At 45.5% G+C, this 20645-nt stretch overlaps 1 long non-coding RNA gene across 4 annotated transcripts in view; it reads left to right on the plus strand.

Annotated features, from left to right (window-relative positions):
- LOC147359971 (uncharacterized) overlaps positions 1-18759 on the plus strand; it is a 93910-nt gene extending 75151 nt beyond the window's left edge. The window contains exons 2-4 of one of the 4 annotated variants that reach the window (XR_015138828.1): positions 9328-10212; positions 11095-12049; positions 12190-18759. This is a non-coding gene — a long non-coding RNA (uncharacterized LOC147359971). Of the gene's footprint in view, positions 12050-12189 lie in introns of all 4 variants that reach the window. The other 3 variants (XR_015138826.1, XR_015138829.1, XR_015138827.1) reach the window with 3 other exon arrangements.
- The last annotated feature ends 1886 nt before the right edge of the window (positions 18760-20645 follow it).

Below are 20645 nucleotides of genomic sequence, written 5' to 3' on the forward strand. Positions count from 1 at the left end.
CGTTTCAGGGGTGTGTGACTGGCATCTAGCAGGTAGAGGCCAGAGATCCCAGCAAACGTCCTATAGCATACAGGCAAGGCCCTTGCAAGCAAAGACTGACCCAGCCCCAAATGTCAATAAGGGCCAAGGCTGAGAACCCCAGCGCAGAGCCCGGCCTCGCAAGCTTTACTGTAGAGGAGGCATCTGGGGATCCGGCTTCCAGTGCAGATTCTGATCAAGTGAGCGCAGAGTGCCTGTGTGTGTTTAGTTGCTCAGTCGTCTCGACTCTTTTGCGACCTCATGAACGGTAGTCCGCCAGGCTCCTCTGTCCATGGGATTCTCCAGACAAGAATACTGGAGTGGGTCACTATTTCCTTCTCCGGGGGATTTTCCCGACCCAGGGATCGAACCCGTGTTTCCTGGATCTCCTGCACTGCCAGGTGGGTTCTTTACCACCGGGCTACCAGGGAAGCCCATAGGGTGCCTGGGACGCTGCATTCCTAACAAACTGCAGCAGATGCTGCTGATGGTTCTGCTCCAGGGACCACACTTCGAGTAGCAAAAGCTAGACAACGTTCTGCACAGACATAGGTCTTGAATCAAGTCCTAGGGTACAGTGAACGCTTAAGAAATAAAACCCGAACCTCAGCCTGAATGAGTGTGGAACAAAAGTAACTCTGAGTTTCAATCTCTCCTTCAACCCCCCTGTAGCTAGTTTCGCCCTTAAAGAAGTTCAGGGAGGCGGAGGGGCTCCCGGGGAGGAAGTCTTCCGCGCCCCTCCTGGACGCGGTGAGGGGCCGATTTAAAACGAGCAAGGACAGAGCTTGGTCAGAACTGCCTTCCTCTGCTCTGAGACATCAAGTCGAGTCTATTGTTGCCTGGAATCGTGGCTTCTTTCCAAGAGCCGCACGCTACATCTGCCTTTCAGGTCTGCGAGCGCGAGATGAAAAAGTGGCTGTTTGTGAAATGGTTGCTCTCCTGGGAAAGGGGTATGGGAGAAAATGGACTCTCTGCGCCCAGCCCTCCAGAGATGGCACCCCAGCCCCCGTGATAAATGGCAGCATTAACAAGGTTTGGTTGAGAGGGGACCTGCAGATTTATGACTTCCTGTCTCCGCCAGCAGATGTCATTATGGCTGACAGAACAGAAGGCCTTTCAAGAGCTGGCTGGGGTGGAGCTAAGGAGAGGGGAAAAAAATTAAATAAAAGGCAGAAGCCAAAAGTAGTGTTTGCTCACTGGTGCTATTGTTGATGCTGTCATTTTAGGAACACGGGGAAGTTTTACATTAAACCGAGCGTCTTGTAATATTTCTGAGGTCCAGCTTTGAAGATGTAGGTGGAAACTCTCAAATGAAGGACAAACGTATTAACTTCGCTCAAATAGGAAAACTTGCAGGGTTTTGTCCCAGGTTTATCTGTACCTGAAAAGTTCTTCAGGATGAAGTGAACACAGCACTGAATAAATTTATATTTTTACTCTGGAATATCATTTTGATGGGTGTTTAAATACATTTACAAATGCAGCAGCCTCTTCTGAAATTCTTTTGACATACATAAAATTTTTACCCATTTCTAAGTTGTTTAACAGAGTGTGATTGGTATTTTATGGGCTAGATTTTTTGAAAATTGGCGTAAATTTAGCATTTATCATTGGACCCCCGCACCCATGCTAATAAGTACAACCACTTATTACTTACTTAACAATAATTACAAGTCGCATTTCCACATTTCCTCTTTCTCATCCTCGCCTAAAGCTAAAGGAAGTATTTCTGTAAGTAAAGGAAGTATTTTTTCTAGTTGATTGACTCATCTCATGGGGGTATTGAATGTATTCTGTGGGCTCAGGTCATCACTGCCTCAGAGTGACCTGGAAGGAGCAGTTCTGGGGGATACTGAATGCATTCTGTGGGCTCAGGTCATCACTGCCTCAGAGTGACCTGGAAGGAGCAGTTCTGGGGGGTACTGAATGCATTCTGTGGGGCTCAGGTCATCACTGCCTCAGAGTGACCTGGAAGGAGCAGTTCTGGGCTGTCTTGATGGACCTGTCATCAGCAAATCATCTCCCATCAGGACCACACGACCAACGTACTCAGGCAAAAGTTGAGAGCCATGGGGAGCCTCACGGAGGACAGCCACCAGGTCCCCTTCCAAAATAAATTCATCTCCAGCCAAACCCGATCCAGAGACTTCTTCTATAATTAACCAATAGCTGTGGTGTTAATGCGTATGGGGTAGTGAGTATCTGATTTTTGCAGTGACTCTGAAGGTATGAAAACGGCCACCCCATAGTCCCTTCTGGAGAAGGCAATGGCAACCCACTCCAGTATTCTTGCCTGGAGAATCCCATGGACGGAGGAGCCTGGTAGGCTGCAGTCCATGGGGTCGCTAAGAGTCGGACACGACTGAGCGCCTTCACTTTGACTTTTCACTTTCATGCATTGGAGGAGGAAATGGCAACCCACTCCAGTGTTCTTGCCTGGAGAATCCCAGGGACGGGGGAGCCTGGTGGGCTGCCGTCTCTGGGGTCGCACAGAGTCGGACACGACTGAAGCGACTTAGCAGCAGCAGAAGCAGCATAGTCCCTTCTGCAAACCGCTCTGGATTGGCGGTGTGGTGGTCTGCTTAAAACCCGGGCTCTGGAGGCTCAGTCTCTGAATTCTTTTCCTGGCTCTTTCACTCACTACCTGTGTTATTCTGGGCAAGCTACTTAAGCTACCTCACCTGTCACATGATGGACAATAATAGCACCATTCTCTTAGAGGTTTTTTTTTTTTTAATGAAGATCAAATGCAGAGTTCATGAAGTGATTAGCCAAGTGGCTGGCCCAGGGTAGGAGTTCACTAAATTAGCTGTTGTTATAATGATTACCATTAAAATACCTTCCCTCTTCACTATTTCACAGGTAGACACATAGAGATGTGGACTAATTCACTGGCCACCCAGAAATGAAATCCGATAAGAACAAAATAACAATAACGCTGACTGTGGCTGTCGGGTACTGAGTGCACGAAGCTCCAGACGCTGTACTAAGTCCCTTACATGCAAAACCTATTGAGTTTAATCCTTAAAACAACCTTAGGAGGCCAAGTAATATGACTCTCCTTTTACGTATAAGGAGACTCAGAGTGGATAGCTTAAGCCAATGGTTCTCAATGGTTTGATATGCATTGGAATTACCTGTAGGGCTTGAGAAAACTCTGATTACTGACTCCTTTCCCTGGAGTATTTGATTCAGTAGGTCTGGTGCGTGGGCCCTGAGATTTTCATTCCAAAAATTCTCAGCTGCCGCTGCTGCTGCTGTCTGGGGACCACATTTGAAAATCACTGGTTTCAGTAACTTTCAAGGTTCGTTGTCATTGTTCGATAGCTAAGTTGTGTCTAACTCTGTGACCCCATGGACTGCAGAAGCCAGGCTTCCCTGTCCTTCACTATCTCCTGGAATTTGCTCAAGTTCATGTCCACTGAGTCGATAATGTTATCTAACCATCTCATCCTCTGTCGCCCCCTTCTCCTTTTGCCTTGAATCTTTCCCAGCATTAGGGTCTCTTCCTGTTCAGGATTACACAGTGACCTTGTTCTTGTTTAAGGTTCTTATTCAAGTTCAAGTTTGCACAGTGAGTAAGTGGCAGAGTGAATTTTCAAATTTAAAAATTTGAGTACATTAAAAAAATGTATTCTTAACAGGTATCTATATTACTTAGAGTTCCTAACATCAAACTTTTGATTTATGGTTGATGGTTGAATTCACAGAGCATAATGTTTCGGACAGCTATTTGTTTAAATATTCTCGTCCATGAAGCTCATCATAGTGCAGAATAGTTTTTAGTTTCTGGAAGGGGAAAATTTCAGGGATATTTTCAAAAGGAGGAGTCCTGGTATCATCCTCATGCACCACTGTTGAGATTCACAGCACTCCTGCTGGGGTGGAAGAGAACGCAAGGTCTGTGGCCCACCCCAGCTGCAGAAAGCACTAGAAGTTCCAAGATGGAGCCTGGCCGTACAGGCTACACTTGGATGCCACCTGTTTCTGACAGACACAGTGTTTGCTCAGTCAGCGACCCGGGAGGACTCTCAGACGCAGTCCACTGGACGTCCGAGGGCCCTGGAGATCCTCCACTGAATGTCTAAGATCTAGATTTCTCTATGGCCCAGGTGAGCCTCTTGAAACGAGTCAGCCCAGGGACCGCTGGCACACGCTGCATTAATTCCTTAAGAACAGGGATGTGCTTGAGTCCACAGTGGGGAGTGTGGGAATGCAGGAGAGAGATGGCCACAAGCGCCTGGTCAGAGATGTGCTTGGAGACAGAGGACTGCAGGAGGAGAGTCAGGACAAAGCCCTACATCCCTTAGTGAGCACAGCAAGGCAGCAAAGAGCCATTGGCATCTTCCTCATTCAGTTGCAAATGACAAGAACTGAAATTCAAATACATAGACAAGATGTACTTCACGAAATGGAAAGATTCAAGGACTTGAGAAAATGGATGAGGCAGAAGTTGGTTGCTGAAAGCCTGAGGATCCCTGTGGCCAGGGTCAGCAAGGAGGAACAGAGGAGGCCTTGGCTTGCCAATAGAGACTGAGGCTCCAGTGCTTCCTCTGTCGGGTAGATTAGCTGGTCACTGGGGACCCTTCTTGTCTGACATAGGAAGATGCTATTTATTCATCTATTCACTCATTCATTCAACAGCTGTTTGCTGAGCACACACTATGGACTCGGCACTGTTAGAGACTGCTCAGTATTCTTTTTCCCTGGGAGCACCTGCTGAAGCCTCGTGCTCATCCAGGCTGTGTGACCCTGGGACGTGCACTCAACTCTGGGCTGATCACTGAAGATGGGGGCGGGGTGGGTGCTGACCCCGGAGCAGATGCTTTCTGTGGGGGCAGGGCTGCTGCCTGCCTCACTTTAGTCACATCATTTCAGAGACTTGGTTCTTCAAAGCAAAATTAAAGAGCTGTTACCAGAAAGGTGGCTCATGGATGCTGGATAGTCAAAAACCATAAACATTCACACTAATAGGTGGAGTGGATTACCATTTCCTTCTCCAGGGGATCTTCCCGACCCAGGGATCGAACCCAGGTCTCCCCCATTGTAGACAGATGCTTTACTGTCTAAACCACCAGGGAAGTCCCCCACTAATAGCTAACTTTCTTTTTTTGTGCCTCACTCTAATACGAAGAGGTTAAGATAAAGTGAAGTCTGCAGCATTTTTACTACCAAGGACACCTTACATGCTGCCCCTGCTGCTTACCGTGGGGACCAAATTTAACTACATTTGAAAAATGTTGTCTATCATTTACCCATTCATCCATCAATACATCCATGTGCTATTTGACATGTTTTCATTGAGTGTCTAGTTTCTTGTCTTGTTCTAGCACTGAAATTATAGCAGTTGTGGTTTGCATGACCCTGGGGCTTCTGCATCCAGCCTAGACTCAGCGGCATCCACGTTTCTGATTAGATGAGATAATTCAAATCTTCATCGTTAAAGCCACTAGTTGAAGTATTCTATTACTTGTAGTTAAAAGCATTCCTAATTGATACAATCAGATCCAAAAGAGACCCTCTAAGCAGCTTAGAGTATGAAGATGTCCAGATGATTATAAGTGCCACAAAGCTCCTGAAGGGGCGTACAGGAGCTTACACTTAGGAGAACTAATCATTTTTTTTAAATGCATTTAACAAGCAATAACACTTTTTCTACTATGTTAGAGAATTAGATCAGAGTGTGGCAAAGTTTTTCTTAAAGGACCACACAGTAAATATTTCTGCTTTGCTGACCATATTGACCTCTTTTGCAACTACTCAACTTTGTTGTTGTAGGACAAAAGAAGCCACAAATGATATGTAAATAAGGGGGCCTGGCTGTGTGCCAATAAAACTTTATTTACAAAAATAGGTAGCTGGCTAGATTGGACCCTGGTCCGTACTTTACTGACTCCTGAACTAGGTACGCACATTGAGTATGCAATAAAAACAAGCAATCAAAAATAGTTTATAATATGCTTATTAAAATATGGGAAATTTCTCAAAGTTTTGCTTTACAGATTCCCAGTGCCAAGTCTCAAACTCACACATTCTGTGATTCAGTGATGCCTCTGTCGAGCTTCCCCTTCTCCCGCAGAAGGGAATTGAGTGGTGGGTCAGCTGGAGAGCTGCCCGAAGTACGAATCTCAAACAAGCTTAGAGACGCTAATGAAAGAAGCTGGAAAAATACACATTTCCCCCCTCTGATAAAACATATATCACTATAAAGTGAAGAAGGCAAAACATAACATTTATTAGCCCTGGAATATTTTTGCTGAGGATTTTTGTAACTAACACACCCAGCAGTGGTAGTCAGCTCAAAGATGGCAGTTGTGGTTAGCAGAAACCCCAGAGCCACATCACGTGTGTGGTGTGCTCTGATTTACAAGGGCTGTGATCTACATTGTGAATAGTCAGCCTTCCAATATACCTCCCAAGAAGTCGCTTGGTTCAGAAGAGTCGCAAAAGAATGCTAAAGGAAAACTAAAACTGCAGAAAAGTTGGAAATATCTTGTTTTACTTTTTAAAAGAATATTGACTCTGTTTCGAGTGGAGAACGTCAGAAGGAGAAAAACAAATACCGCATATTAATGCATATGTATGGGATCTAGAAAACTGGACTGATGAACCTATTTGCAAGGAAGGAATAGAAATGCAGATGTAGAGAGTGGACTTGTGAACACAGTGGGGGAAGGAGAGAGTGGGGTGAATGGAGAAAGTAGCCCTGACATATATACACTCTCAGTGTAGTAGACAGCTGATGCGAAGGTGCTGGATAACACAGGGAGCCCAGCCTGCTGCTCTGTGATGACCGGTGGGGTGGGGAGGGGAAGGGCTGGGAGGCTCAGGAGGGAGGGGAGATACGTGTGTGTATACACGTATCATTATGGCTGATTTGCATTGCTGTCTAGCAGAAACCAACGCAATATTGTAAAGAAATTTTCCTCCAATTAAAATAGAACTGCCTTATGATCCAGCAATCCCACTGCTGGGCATACACACTGAGGAAACCAGAAGGGAAAGAGACACGTGTACCCCAGTGTTCATTGCAGCACTGTTTATAATAGCCAGGACATGGAAGCAACCTAGATGTCCATCAGCAGATGAATGGATAAGCAAGCTGTGGTACATATACACAATGGAGTATTACTCAGCCATTAAAAAGAATTCATTTGAATCAGTTCTAATGAGGTGGATGAAACTGGAGCCTATTATACAGAGTGAAGTAAGCCAGAAGGAAAAACACCAATACAGTATACTAACGCATATATATGGAATTTAGAAAGATGGTAACGATAACCCTGTATACAAGACAGCAAAAGAGACACTGATGTATAGAACAGGCTTATGGACTCTGTGGGAGAGGGTGGGAAGATGTGGGAGAATGGCATTGAAACATGTGAAATGTCATGTATGAAAAAAAATAAATAAATAAATTCAAAGAGAATATTGACTGTTTCAGCTAATGGAGGTAAACTGTAAGTCACGTGGATTCTGGAAAACAGTCTTACAAGAAAATTAGATTCCTTCCACCATCAGGGCCTACCTCTGGGGCAAAATCTGCAAGGACCCTGGATTGAAAAGTCACTGGATTATTCGTCCACAGGGCTCTCATTATCCTAAGGCCCACAAACTCAAGTATCCCTTGTATCCAAGAAGGTAGTAACAAAATGGAGCAGATTGGGTCTGAGGCGACAGGGAGTGGTGGGCATTAAGGCAGCCTGGAGGGCTCACGGCCTGTCTAAAGGGGGCAGTCACTATACAAAACCCCTATAGGCTCCAGTGAGTTGCTTCCCCCTTAGGAAAGAGCTCAAGATCTTTATAAGAAGACAGTAATCTAGACTTTTCAATAAAAGTTCCCTATTGTGTAAATTTTGTGCCAGCCAAGTAAAACATATTTGTGGTTCAATCATGGCTTAAGTTATAAGCCTCTGTCTCCCTTTTCCTTGCACACACATGCACACACACACACAAAGTACCTTGTATTCTAGACAAGAGACACTGCTTCAGCTACTGTAGTGAGGACATGCCGGCCGCCACCGAAGTATAGCTGTGCATCTTAGCTGACCTGATTTCTCAACTCTGCCTCCCCAGATAAGATGAACTGTTGTACAACACGGCACCCCTTCCCATATCTCAGCTATGGATCTATTAGTGTTGCTATTTATGGAGAGGAGAAAAGAGAGTGATAATTTATACATACATTTGTTTTGTAAAAATTATGCTCCCATCCTCTGATTGGCTTGAGTCCCCCAGAATATCACCTCTCCGTGATAAATAACGTGTCTGGGAGGGGAAATGCTAAATCGTTTAAGAATTTCAAATTTTTACGTTGCCACTTGTAACAAACTGTGTCATCCACTGAACCATGCAGTTTTTCCCCCCTCCTCAAAATGTCACAAGAAGAAACGTGATCGCAACAGTCTACACATGCCAAACACATTTGTCGAGTAGACGACATGGAAAGAATTGCAATCGAAGCACCACCCCTGTAAAGAAACGCAGAATTTAACCTGATTTTAATTGAAGTGTTGCAAGTCGATACCTTTTGTTTAGTCAGGAGACAAAGCAGGTATAAAGGCGGGTAGTGACAGTAACTACTCAAGACACTTTGAGCGCTGGGACTTCTGAGGCACTTTGAGGAGGAAAAAAAAGCAATACTATACTAACTTATATGAAAGAAATGTGATTGCATTTAGTGGAGAAAATGCTTCCAAGATGGTAATGAATAAGGCAATACAGTCATCCCTCAGTATCCACAGGATGGGTTCCAGGACTCCAGAAGATACTAAACTCCAAAAAGTGCCCAAGTCCTTGATATAACATGACACAGTACAGTTGGCCCTTAGATCCGCAGATTTCACGTGTGTGGATTCAACCAACCAAGGGGATCGGATGCAGCGTCTGCAATTCAAAGGACAAACTCAGCTGCCCGTTTCTTGCAAGTGTGCCAAGAATTAATAGCTGCAGTCGTGTCGGACTCTTGGCAATCCTATGGACCATAGGTCGCCAGCCTCCTCTGTCCCTGGGATTCTCCAGGCAAGAATACTGCAGTGGGTAGCCATGCCCTCCTTCAGGGGATCCTCCGGACCCAGGGATTGAGCCCAAGTCTTATGTCTCCTGCGTCAGCAGGTGGGTTCTTTACCACTAGTGCCAGTGAGCCCGACCGCCTAGACCGCCAGTTTAGCGTGGTTCAAAACTGAGGTACTGTATGCTTCAGGAAGATACTCCTGGGCACTCAGTAGTTAAACAAAGAAACTGGACAGCTAGGTGTGGTGGACCCCAGTGGTTTCTCCTGTCTAACTTCAGTTCCTCTTCCTCTTCCAGATAACACCATTTGGAGTTTGACTCCCCCACCATGATCAGCCATTAATTTTTGTGGTATCGATCCTTCCCCCAGCTTTTGAGGGTGGACTCTGACTATCTGAAGCCAAAAATCCTATTCTGTCTCATCCCTCTGGAAACCATGATTTGATTTATGATGGAAGAAACCCAGTCAAAACCAATACAATCTCTGGAGAATTTTTCTAGGGCTTCTGAGATGAAACAAGTGGCTCTCAACTCTTTGAGATCCAGTCCTTCCATGATCTGTGTGGTGTGAAGATATGTAGACTTGCCCAACTTCATTGCTTACTAAGACAGAAGTCCATGGAACTGCCAATGGGAACTCATCTGAAGCCTGAGGAAGTTGCTGATTCAATGGAAGGCAGAGAAGAAATACAGAAGGGAACTAAGCTGGTCCTTGACGGCACTAGATCAAACTGTACCTGAAGCCCTGCCCTTGGCCCTTTCAGTGATGCAAACATATGCATTTCTTCCTTCTTCAGGCCAGTTTGAATTTATTTTCTGGTTGCAGTGCAGAAGACTCTTGAGAGTCCCTTGGACTGCAAGGACATTAATCCCATCAATCCTAAAGGAAGTAAGCCCTGACTATTCATTGGAAGGACTGATGCTGAAGCTCCAGTACTTTGGCCACCTGATGCAAAGAGCCAATTCACTGGAAAAGACCCTGATTCTGGGAAAGATTGAAGGCAAAAGGAGAAGGGGGTGGCAGAGGATAAGATGGTTAGATAGCATCACCAACATAATGGATATGAATTTGAGCAAACTCTGATAGATAGTGAAAGACAGAGGAATCTGGCATGCTTCAGTCCATGGGGTTTCAAAGAGTTGCACATGACTTAGCAACTAAACAACAACACACTTTACATGGTAAGATTCTTAACTCACTATTTGGTTTTGCCAAGTTGATGATGACATATTAATCCAATTTCAATGAGTTATGCTGGGAAAGTGAGGTCACACCGTGGGTCTCCGATTCACTGTTTTATTTAGTATGTTGTTTTTGATCAGCATGAATACCTTCTTAAATCATTTTCTTACCAGTCTCCTGTCCACACTTTGCAACACAGATCAGGCACCACCTTCCCTATTCAGAATTCATTCTGAGCAAGAAGTACAAACATTCGACTTTCAGATCTATTGAGGTGGCCCCAAGTAGTGGATAAAAGCGTATGTGCTATGTTAGACAAACAGGATTTTGAATTCTGGCTCTGTGATCTACCAGCTGTGTGACTCTGGACACCTCACCTAAACCCTCTAAAACACTTCACCCAATCTCTAAAAAATGTTGTTAAGAATAGCATCTTACCTCACATGACTCTTGTGAGGATGAAATGAAATAATTCATGGTGTGTGACACAGAAGACGTGCTCAGTAAATGCCGGGGCTGTTGTTAGGTTCTTCATACTTATCAAGGAACTCACTTTACCGAAAGAGCCCAGTACATCTAATCTGCAGCTATTAGCCCAATAAACATTTGCTATGTGAGTAATTAAAAATTTGATGAATAGATGGTTGAAGGCACACACGAGTGAATTAAAATATAATGCAAGGAAAAAATGAATGAACGCGTAAATGGATGACTGGGAGCTGGGAAGTGAGAAGCGGGGCCACGAGTGGGGGCGCTGGGTCTGCGGCTGAGAGGAGGGCGAGGGAGGGACGCTGTGTCTTCCAGGGACGCCCTCCCCTGATCTGCGCTCCGCCGGGCGCGGTGCTCTGCATGCCGCTCCCTTCCCCCTCTCATCACTGCAGGTCACCTGTCGGAAGTTTGTGACGGGCAGCTGTACAGACAGCCATAAAGCAGCACTTACGGCCAAAGTCATCACATTCTGGGAGCCTCTGTGTTTCAGGCGTACATCATTTTCTTCCTTTTCTCTGGGTTCCAGTCACTCAGCACACAGATGGAATTCAGCATAGATGGCTTAATTCCTTCTAACAGCTCCCTATAGGCTCTGAGCTAAGGGCTTCCCTGGTAGCTCAGCTCGTAAGGAATCTGCCTGCAATGCCAGAGACTCTGGTTCGATTCCTGGTTTGGGAAGATCCCCTGGAGAAGGGATGGGCTACCCACTCCAGTGTTCATAGACTAACTGGTGGCTCAGCTGGTAAAGGATCCGTCCACAACGCGGGAGACCTGGATTTGATCCTTGGGATGGAAAGATCCCCTGAAGGCGGGCATGGCAACCCACTCCAGTATTCTTGCCTGGAGAATCCCATGGACAGAGGAGCCTGGTGGACTATAGTCCACGGGGTCACAAAGAGCTGGACACGACTGAGTGACGAAGCACAGCACAGCAGGCTCTGAGATAAAAGTCAGAGGACCGCAAGACCCAAAAGGCCAGTAGGATAATATGGAGTACTGAGTACTCACTTTAGTCCAGGCCTAAGACTCGGCTGAGGCAAGCAAGTTCACCATCCTAAACGGAGCTCCTCATTCAAACTTTACGATTGTGCGTGGCAGCAATGCTCATTCGCTCAACTTTGCTAATGCAGTAACAGAGATATAGCAAAACCGTGTTGCTACACGTTTACAGGTTAGGAAGTAGCATCGGCAGGATTCTAACCCAGGCAAAATCACATGTGGAATCTCTGTGCAAAGAGCTTTAGACTTCATCGTGCTCCACCTGTGTCAACTCCTATAGCATTTGAAGCGATAATCTTACTCTTCTTTCTGCTTCCTTCAGAACTCCGGAAAATGCCCTGCATGGAGGTGAGTTTCTTGAAATAAAATTCTTCAACCGTGGACGCGTTACAAACACTTGGAGAAAATTTTAAGAGCTCATATTCATAGAATTTTTTGGAAAAAGAGGCTTTAAAAATTTCCCGATCTTATTCTATCGATCCTTACAGGTCAGTGGGCAGACACGTGGACTCCTCTTTGGATGTGGATTCCCAGGGACCACTTGGCGTTCTTGGTACCAGGAATCGGAACCACCAGTCTGGCTGTCACAGCCAAGTTTGGCCAGCCTGGCTTTAGCTGTGATTCTGTTTTAGACACACTTCCATGTCAAACTGTCCAAGGAATTATGCCATTTGCTAGGACCCAGCCCCCAGCCTCATAGAGCAGAGTTCAGAGAAGGGATTTGGAACTGAGAAACAATAGCTTAATAACTGGCACGCTCGTAACTTAATCCTGGGAGTGGGTTGCAATCCACAGAGATGGGTCCTGGGCAGCCATGTCCGTATTCTGTGTGTTTGTCCCCCACTGGGCTGAGAACATCTGGCTCATGGGAGACCCTCGCATCTCGTTTCTCCAGCACTGGTGTTGAGACGGCAGATTAGATCCTGCCACTGAATCCAAATCATTCAACATCTGGGACAGCTGTTTTCCACCAAACAGATTAAGTGCAGAGGAAAAGCTACTCTCTGCAGCGATCATAGTCCGGGTAGGGAAAGCAAGGTAGAAATGAGAAGGAAGAATTGAGAAAGAGAGAGAGAGGGAATCAGACGGCTGTCTAGGTCTTGACTTCAGGCTCTTTTCCCAGAGCTGGCTGCATCCTCGTTTCGTGTGTTCCCTGAGACACCCCCACCCTTAGAAAACGACCTGGACATTTTGCACCAGCCAAAGAAGTTGCTTTCTGCCATCCACACCCTAAAAGCGCAGAATCATAGGACGACCAAATCTTGCTACTTCTCAGAACAAAATTTAAATTCTTTTTGAGGCAATGTGGCTTACAAATAACACATAAATGATTTACTGGTCAAAAACATGGTTGGCCAACTTCCTTGGAAAAAAGACAAGAAATGGGCAGGGCTATTTGTTCCTTGTTTCAGCAACAGGTGACAGTAAGGATTTCTGAATTGTCTCCCAGCTCTAATTTCCTTAAAAAATTTTTTTTTCCTTACAACTTATAATTGGTAATTAAACAAAAATAACAGTAGTGTTCAGGAAAATGAGAGGAGGGAGAAAGTCAGAATTCAGGAGGAAAACTAGTTGTAAGTCAAGAAGGTACATGGCCATTTTGAGGAGAATAAGACACACTTCAGGAAACGTGTTCCCTTGGACAGGACACAGGACAGGTGCGTCCAGTGATGGCCTGACCCAAAAGCTAAAGTGAGGGGGGAGCTGCGGAGGAGCAGGAGGAGAGGGCATTCCATGGTTACCAGGGAGAAACTTAACTCGCGTGAGCTTAATAAAGCAGTTTCAAAAGGTTTCGGTTTTTTGTTTGCTTCCCACCTGGGTCTGGGCAGAGCGCAGCCAGTCACATTTCAGGCTCGCTGGATCCGGGAAGTTGAGTAACGCCACCAGGACTCATTATCTGTGCCTCTGAGTTCCACTTGTGTCTGCACTGGCTTCATTCCCAAGCAGATTATTTTTTAATATAAGATGCTGCCAGATTTAACAACTAAGAATATAAGACACCTAGATTCATTTGAACTTCAGATAAATAAACGACAAATATATTTTTTGAGATTAAGTATATCCCATGCAATATTTGGGATACACTTACACTGTAAAGTTATTCATTATTTGAATTTTACGGGGGAATCAGGTATTTTACTGGGGCTTCCCAGGTGGTACTAGTGGTAAAGAAGCTGCCTGCTAGAGCTGGTGACATAAGAGACCTGGGTTCTATCCCTGGATCGGGAGGATCCCTTGGAGAAGCACGTGGTAACCCACTCCAGTATTTTATTGGCCCACCCTCCTCACATGAGGTGGCAAAGATGACTGCCAATACTTCTAGACCTTATATTCTATCTTCCATTATGTGTCCCATTGGAACAATCCATGAACTGATCACTGTGGCTTAAGAAATGCAATAATCTGATGAGCCAGAAGACAGAAAAGATGTGGGAACATAATAGCTGTCCATGAAAAAAAAAACAACACAGACTTACAAATGGTTGGAGTGGAATATAGAAACAATTTGAGTTCAAGCTCCTCATTTAGCAGATACAACAGTGAAGCCTGGAGAGCGGCTTTACTTCCCCAGACAGCAGTCGTGGGGGAATCCAGGCTGGAACATCCGCCTGCCACCTCCTTACCACCCAGGCTCTTCCCACGCACCCTCGTGGCCACCGCCATCCAGATATCTACTGGATAAGTCGGTTAGCACCCACAAGGGCTTCCTCTCTCTCTTCTCTGTATACAAAGTGAACAGGTAAAAAGGAAATGCTTGTCAAAACAAATCTCTATTTGGTTTTCTCCATCTACGGGACAATTTCTGTAACGTGTCAATCACTTTGTTGCAAAATAGCCCTTCCAATGCACAATCCACATTTTCTGATGACACCAGCCTGTCAGTCACTCACTACATCAAAGCCAGATTTCATGCCAAGCGAAGACCAGCTTGTCAATCACTTTTCCTGCCACGCATCTGCCAGAATCACCTGCCAGCTACAACTTTCTACTCTCAGATGGACCGGGTCTAGTTAAGCTGGTTTTTATCTCCTCATTGAGCTTCTTTTAGGACTGGTAGCTTAGCAACTAGGCAGTCATTTTCCACGACAACTGGCCTAAGTTTCATAGCTTTCTTGACCATTGCCATTTGTTAGAGAACTGTTTCCCCTCAAGTGGCTAAACAGCAGATGTAAGATTTATTTAATGCTGAACTGTTCTATTGTTTTTAATTATAAGTATTTTCCTACTGTTTAAAAGCAAACACAGGTTATGTTGTCAAATAGACATAACTTTAAGTAGTTATAAAATGTCTTGAAATTTTACTCCAAAGTTTCAAATTCTCCATCAGTGGTAGCACTAGAGATCTGAAGAGGCTGGTAAGATAAGTACCCAGCATTTATCGGGTTGTAAATTACTTCACAGGCACCTTCTGGGAGCAAGTAACTCGGAGGTCTTGGAGGTGCTGAGTCGCTTCAGTCATGTCTGACTCTTTGTGACCCCACAGACTGTAGCCTACCAGGCTCCTCTCTCCAGGTAGGATACTGGAGTTGGTTGCCATGCCTTCCTCCAGGGGATCTTCCCGACCCAGGGATCAAACTCGAGTCTCCTGCACGGCAGAAAGATACTTTACTGCTGAATCACCAGGGAAGCCCAATACTAGGAGGTTAAGCGAAGTGAAAGTCACTCAGTTGTGTTGGACTCTTTACGAGCCCGTGGACTGTAGCCCGCCAGGCTCCTCTGTCCATGGGATTCTCCAGGCCAGAATCCTGGCATGGGTAGCCAGGCCCTTCTCCAGGGGATCTTCCCGACCCAGGGATCAAACCCAGGTCTCCCGCATTGCAGGCGGATTCTTCACTGTCTGAGCCTCCAGCTTATGTACAGAATATAACAAGTGCTCTCATCCTGAAGGAACTTAGTTTGGGGCAGAGAATTGACAACAAAGTCTAAATCCATTTAAAGAATGCAGGCACTTCCTTGGCGACCCAGTGGTCAGAACCCAGTGCTCTCACCGCCACGAGCTCTGGTTCGATCCTTGCTCAAGGAATTAAGATCCTACCTGTCATGTTTCATGGCCAAAAAAAAAAAAAAAAGAGAGTAAACGCCACGTAAATAAGAGAAAACAAGAGAGGTGATGAGAATTTTAAAAGGTATCAAAATGCAGTCATGACTGGTATAGGGGACTTTGTTCTTTCTTTGGGGGCTCGACTTCTAATTTCCCTCCCTAGTTTTGGAGAAATTGCTTACAGCACGTGCAGGAGATCATTCCTTTATCTCCTATACTGGAAGCTGAAGGGTTGGGCCTTGACTCTGCAGACCCTCTGCCAGCCACAAGATCGCAGTTTGATCAATCAGATGTGTTTACCCTGCAGTGTTGAATCTGCAGCTGTGAGAACACTGGAATGAACTCACAGTAGCTGCTCTGTGTCCACAGGCAATGGTGGTAATTTCTCGGGTGGACTGTTCCTATCCGAAGAAGAATGTTAGGTTTCTTGCCTCCTGGCCACTCCCAGATTTCCATGGCTCTAACCAGACCCTCCAAGCTCTTTATAATTTGGGGTCTCTCTGATAAACTTCAAAAAAGTTTTTAAAGACTTTCAGAATTATTTTCTGTTATCAGTAACCTATAACCATGGAATTTTTAATCAGCATAGACATGAGATAAAGATTCTCTTCTCACTCTGAGCAGCAGTAATTTGGGAAGGCTCCACAGAGAATAAGAATGGTAAGTACTCTGCACAAGTAGAGACCAAGGGAACAGGTGTTCCACGCTGAACCCCTGGTTCAGAGAAACAGAAAAAGTTTAGCACACTGAAAACAAATTTTAAATTGATAAAGGAAAAGCTTTATCACCCTCATCATGTTACCTTAAAGGAATAACACTGGGCCTGGCAAACTGCAGCATTTAATCAAAATGTTGAATGAATGAATGACAAGGGAAAGAAAAGATGCCTTGGTGAATTTGGCTAGACTGGAGACTCCTGGCAGTTTGGTAAGAGATCAGGCTCTAAAATTAGCTCAAGGAATTTCTGTAAAGGACCTAAAAATTAGCTGTGGCTCTTTCTATTATATCAACTTTCAGCATATCGTAAGTAGGATACACAGCAATATACATTAAACGATAGATCGCAGCTCTCCAGATTTCTGCACAAAGAGCACGCCTGCAGAGTCACCAGATGAGACATCACGCTTGTGGTCTTGCCCAATGGGAGACAGTCTCAATCTGGAAGTTTCTTTACACTGAAAGGAACTGGCTATAAAGCTCCCTCTGACTACCACAGGAGAGACAGTTTAGCAGAGAGAGAAAGTGCTCAGGAAGAGAGAGAGAGATGATGGTCTGTCTAGCAGATAGGAGCCATCCGTGTGTGATAAGGAGCTGGTGGTAGGCATTTGCAGAGCATGCCATGGGATGTCTCTTTGGTTACACAGCTGTTCTGGGCTTGAAGGAGCGTCTCTTGAGCGACACAGTCAGAGAATTCCCTGTTGTTGGTAATCGGTCTTCTAACATTGCAGAGTAGACTGCTCTGGCATGGGAGCTGGATAATGGAAAATGGAAGCCAAGAGCCAGGATAATTCCAGTAGATACATTTGGATAGTGGTGTGACCCATTTCATAGTGGGGAGGAGTTAGAAGTTAACATCTGAACCCACTCTGTTGCTCACCGTGTAGCAGACTTCTATTACATTCTTTACTGAGCATTAGGCTTTGTTCTAAGAACCTGACATACGTCACCTCATCAAATCCTTGCAGCAGCTTGCGAAGGTAGGTGTTGAGTGGTAGGTCTTGATCAGAGCAGGAAAACCACTGCTTTGGAGAAGGTGTGAGGTCTTATTAGTAAATGTGGAATGTCTGATGTCACTAAGAACTTGTGGAGAGAAAGACAGAACGGAGCGGGGAAATCTTTACAAAACTTACATTCCAGTGATTACACAATGGCTTGGGCCGAGGACGCAGCCCAGGGTCCAGCGAGGGCTGTGCTCCTTTGCTCCCCTTCCAGCATCACTGCCCCAGAGCGCTTTCTTTGTGTTAGTAGCACTGCAACCACAGCAGAGATACACACACGAGGAGAGAGTAGTGAGAGAGCCGCACATGAGCGAGTTATTCCTTCACTGGCAAAGGTCCACTGGTGTTGGTAAACTCTTGTACGAGAGAAAAAAGAATGACATCCAGACAAACACTTATGAACACTTGGAGGCTCTGAGCTCAAGAGAGATTCTCTGTCGGAGAACTGTTGCTTTCCTCGCTTGAGATGGAGCAGGACCCTATGGCCGTTGCCCCTCACCATCGCTTCTGCCTGCCTGGAAAACTTTAGTCAGAGAATAAGTTTGATCAAAGAAGTGAGAAATGCTGAAACAAGGAAAACAGTCAAAGGAGACTAAATAATCATAATGCAGTCATTAAGCATCGTCAAGGACCCTTAATTCTTCCCCAAGGGCTGTAGATAATGTTCTGAGACACATCCCGTGAACTGTCTTACAGATACCAGAATGCCAGGTGGAGAAGTTAACTATGTGATGAGCAGACTGTGCCCAGGACGTGAGCAGCCATAATGCCACGGCCAATGAGAACTGACTGCAAAGAGATGGGAGCAAATGACCCCAGAACGGAAGATGCTGCTGCCGCTGCTGCTAAGGCGCTTCAGTCGTGTCCGACTCTGTGCCACCCCAGAGACGGCAGCCCACCAGGCTCCCCCATCCCTGGGATTCTCCAGGCAAGAACACTGGAGTGGGTTGCCCTTTCCTTCTCCAATGCATGAAAGTGAAAAGTGAAAGTCAAGTCGCTCAGTCGTGTCCGACTCTTAGCGACCCCATGGACTGCAGCCCACCAGGCTCCTCCGTCCATGGGATTTTCCAGGCAAGAGTACTGGAGTGGGGTGCCATCGCCTTCTCCGGAACTGACGGTGACCTGTACCTAAAACAAACAGGATGATGCTGGTCAGACCACTAATGACCAATCTGAAGATGACTGTTAGAGGTGACTGTGCTGTTTCTGCATGTAGTACATCACTCCCACCACCGCTCATACCTCCCCCTGCCAGGTGACTGGCCTCTGAAAATAAAGCAAGCTTTCCTGCCCACCGACCTGGCCTCTTGATTGGTTTTTGAGCCATGAGCAGCCGGGCTCCACACACACCTTTCTAATTCAAGCCAAGGCTGATCATAAAACCATTGTGCCTGGCCTGTTCTCCCTGTGGGTGTGGGCAAGGTTGAATTCTCCCTCCTTGGACCTCTCCATGAACTTGGATGTGGGGCAACATGTTCAGGTTTCTTTTCCTAATGAGGGTGATTGGGAGAAAAGCAGAACTTACACAAAGGGGAGTCGAGAGAGAACATTATTGGTCATCTCATTTTATAGACGAAAAAATAAGGCTCAACAAGATTATATAATTCTCAAAAAAAAAAAAAAAGCCAGTAAGCAGCGCAGTCAGGATTTAAAATCCCATCAGCCCGTCTGCACTGCTGGAGGCCTTTTCTGTTGTGCTGTGTGCAGATGAGTGCTAGCCGTTTACCAATGCAAGTTCCTCCGGCTGCCCCTCGTTTTATGACAATGGAATGCCCGGATTTTGGTGGAGCACACGGTTGCCCAACTTGAGGCATTTCCTAACTTCCCTACTCGCTGGTTATGGCCAGTCGGGTGAATTCTGGTCAGTGGGAAGTGGACAGGCACGACATATGCTACTTCCAGCTTATGCCCACAAAAGAGGGTGAGTGAACTTTTCCCTTTGCCTCTCTGTCGTCTCCCAGTGGCTGCAGGTGGACAAGCCAAGGATGGATGTCACGTGGTGAGAATGTTGCTCTTGCTGTTCTGTTGCTAAGTTGTGTCCAACTCTTCGCGCCCCATGGACTGCAGCACGCCAGGCTTCCCTATTGAATATATATAGAGAAAAATACACTTCTATTTTGTAAAGCCTCCAAGACTTTGGGCCTCTTTGCTACAGCAGCTTAGGCAGTATCCTAACTGATACATAATATGATGTCTCTCCAAGGATTTTACCATTTTTGTATGAGGAACTACAGGTTCCTATCAAAACTCATTTAATATTTCTTATAAATATAAAAGTATATGATATATTAAATATAGTAATGTTTAAATGAAGAGTTTAGATACTACCTAATTTTTAGTTTTGTTGATTCATTCTTTATGTTATTTTTATGAGGACTTGAGTTAAAGAATCATTTGGAAGCATTAGTTTTATCTCTGTCCTTGGTAGATCTAACAGACCAGGGTTCATAGCCCATAAACAGGGTTCTAAAGACCAAGTATCGGCAGACAAATCTGGCCAGCCTCTGTTTTTGTAAATAAAGTTTTATTTAAACACAGCAAGGCCTTTGTTTGCATATTGTCTATGGCTGCTTCCTGCTGCTGCTGCTGTTGCTAAGTCGTGTCAGTCATGTCCGACTCTGTGCGACCCCATAGACGGCAGCCCAATAGGCTCCTCTGTCCCTGGGATTCTCCAGGCAAGAACACTGGAGTGGGTTGCCATTTCCTTCTCCAATGCATGAAAGTGAAAAGTGAAAGTGAAGTCGCTCAGTCATGTCTGACTCTTAGCGACCCCAGGGACTGTAGCCTACCAGGCTCCTCCGTCCATGGGATTCTCCAGGCAAGAGTACTGGAGTAGGGTGCCATTGCCTTCTCTGGCTACCAGGACAGAACTGAGTGGCTGCAACAGAGACTGTGTGGCCCACCAAGTTTAAGCTATCTACTACCTAGTCCTTTCTAGAAAAGTTTTCCTATCCTTGCAATAGATAAATATTACCAGGGATGCGATGCTTGTTGTGGAAAGTCCAGGTGAGCTCTGGATAGTTCCCATTTAGATGTGACACACGCCTCAGCAGTCATTATTATGGTAGTTTCTTAAATGTGAAAATCTATCAGAATTTTCATAAGTGGGTGGCTGCTCTCACGTGAGTAGTTTCCTTTGGAACATATCTTTTGGAGGAATTTGTTATTTTTGAATTTTTTATCT

Source organism: Bos grunniens, chromosome 13 (assembly GCF_055505025.1).
Source record: "Bos grunniens cultivar Pamir isolate PY7600 chromosome 13, Bosgru_T2T1.0, whole genome shotgun sequence".
Taxonomy (NCBI): domain Eukaryota; kingdom Metazoa; phylum Chordata; class Mammalia; order Artiodactyla; family Bovidae; genus Bos; species Bos grunniens.